At 48.4% G+C, this 2,673-nt stretch overlaps 1 pseudogene; it reads right to left on the bottom strand.

Moving 5' to 3' along the window:
• Positions 1 to 817: 817 nt before the first annotated feature.
• Positions 818 to 991, bottom strand: LOC120925687 (annotated as a pseudogene).
• Between the last annotated feature and the right edge of the window lie 1,682 nt (positions 992 to 2,673).

The following is a 2,673-nucleotide window of genomic DNA, read 5'->3' as shown; positions in this document are numbered from 1 at the left end:
GAGCAGGCGAACTAAGCCAGAAGGCCATGTCCACCCACTCCCAAGACGTTCAGGGCTGGCCCGAGGACCCGCACCCTACTAATCACACAGTGTCACAAAACGTGCACAACAAAAAAAAGACAAAAAAGTGACAAACACAGGCTTAAATAAAATAAAGTGGGGGAAGGGATAGTGGAGAGGAGAGTGAAAGAAGTGGCCATTGTGGTGAAACAATGACCAGGCCCTCCGGCCAGGAATAAAAAATCCCTCCGGTCCTAGCCAAAAGGCCCGGCCCAGGAGGCAGGTGCTAAAAAAAGCGTGTATCTGGTGCAGTGACCGTGGTATCTTAAATCAAAGTGTCCCTCACACACAGTGATCTTCAGATACCCCTGGACTGCCACTCCAGGGGCACATGCACCATAGGCTTTTCGTTCCATATCCGACCCCCCGACCGGCCAGTGCAGCCCTCCACCCCTGTCAGCTAGAGAGCCCTTCAAGGTTTTCTTGGGGAGAACTGCCACTCAGATAACAGCCTCCACCAATACTAGCCCCTCCAGACCCTCCGTCAACCCAGCGGATTTGCATGGCTCTACCCCGTCTTACCACAGGGTATTACCAGCTCCTCCAACCAGATCGCTGACAGAGATAGCACTTACACCAGCCAGCCAGAAGGCCAGACTAGAACTCGGCAAAAAGACCAAGACCAAGCGCAGCACCCATCCTCACCAGGAGCACCCTTCCAGATGGCTCAGACTCAACCATGGGCCGGCCCCCAGTATTCTGTCGGGCAGCACAGCGTAGTCCCTGCTGAAACCATCCTTCCAGGTGCAATGACGTCATTGGATTGCATCCACCCTCCCATGTACAGATACCACACCTAGTCCTAGCCAAAAGGCCGAGAAGCGGCAGGGAAGACAACCACGATCAGCACGGCCTAGAGTGTGCAATAGCCGTGCCTCGCCCTGGGAGAACCACCTTCATGATCATGGTGTCTCCCCTGCCAGGTAAGTATGCACAGTGTTATACCTGAAGGGTTCCACATGTACTGGCACTTTAAGGCTGGCTCCACCCAGCAGTGATGACAAGGGTCAAGGGGTATAGTAGCCATCTTAGAGAGAGCACATGTAAGAAGCAGATAACCTGTCCTGTCCTGAGATGCATGTTGCAGTGTACAGCCTGTACTGAAATAAACATCCATTGTACCAGACCAGAGTCTTGTGTCCCTCACAACACAGAGGATATAACACACAGATCCTCCCCCTCCCTGCAATGTCTATCTGGGGAAAGCCAGCTAACACACAGGCAATAGCAAACCTGCACATGCTCAGTTGTGCCTTTTATGTTGGAGAGAACAGTTCCTTGTTCTCAGAGATAGCCAGGTCACATGATATTGACATCACACATATGGGCGTGTATACAGGCTGCAAATCTCCACCTTTCTGAACTCTCAGCACTGCAGAAACTGTGCGGTTTATCATGTAACCGTGGTATACAGATCATCCAAAAAGGTATATAGTGGGAGTATTTTAATGTAAAAATACGATTTATAAGCTGTGGGAAATGTGGGGGGGGGGGGCGGATGAACTATTTTTATATTACTGGGTTTAGTAACACTTTCATGCTCCAAAACCCTCCAATGTGGCTGAATTAAAACAGTTCTGCAAAGAAGAGTGAGCTAAATGGTGTAAGACTCATTGCCAGTTATTGCAAACGCTTGATTGCCATCAAGGGTGGCACAACCAGTTATTAGCTTTAGGGGGCAATTACTTTTTCACACAGGGCCAGGCAGGTTTCGACAGCTTTCATCCCTTAATAAATAAAATCATCATTTAAAAACTGCATTTTGTATTTACTCGGGTTATCTTTGTGTAATATAAAAATGTGTTTGATGACCTGATAAATTTAAGTGTGAGAAATATGCAAAAAAAAAAAAAAAGCAGGAAGGGGGCAACATTTTTCACAGCACTGCATCTTATTTTAGTCCCAGTGACATCATGCCTGGGTCTCTGTGCTTATTTATGCCATGCAGGCAGATCATGGCTGCTAAGAGGAGCTGGCAAGCTGATGTTCATAACGTCCTGATAACATCACAGGATCTTGCCTCAGTATTCTTTTCAAGATTCTCAGCCCTGATATATGCAGTGGGCAGGTTCTTGCAAAGTGTTATGTAAATATCAAAATGCCTTGATGGGTGGATGTCAGTCTGGAAGGGCAGAAGTTCCTGGGCAGGTTGCATTTGCAAAGAGACAATAATTCCAAATGTGATTTTAAGCCTATCTGGTTAAAATAAATGAAATCCAATAAATTAACGTGATGCTGGATGTCCATCAGCCAATTAATAAGGTGGTTGTAAATACACACAGAAAGCCTAGTCATTACCACCACCATGGGCGTAGGAACCGGGGGGGATGGGGGGGACGCATCCCCCCCAGGAAATAATGCAGGGGGGACAGGTATTGTAAAATCCCCCCCAGGTAAAACGGCCGCGGCGCTGTCTCAGCCTTTTTTTTTTTTTTGTCTGTGCAGCGCGGAGGCCCAGCCCTCTACATTGCCACCCCCTTCTACTATTCTCCTCACGAATGCTAATACCGCCCCGCCTCTCCAGCCCTCTGCTTTGCCGCTATACTCACAAATGCTGAGGATAGTAGGAGGGAGCGGCAATGTAGAGGGCTGGAGAGGCGGAGTTCAATGTAG

This window comes from Rana temporaria, chromosome 1 (assembly GCF_905171775.1).
Source record: "Rana temporaria chromosome 1, aRanTem1.1, whole genome shotgun sequence".
NCBI classification, from domain to species: Eukaryota; Metazoa; Chordata; class Amphibia; order Anura; family Ranidae; genus Rana; species Rana temporaria.
Note: the sequence above shows the minus strand (reverse complement) of the source record. Positions and strands in the feature narration are given on the sequence as shown.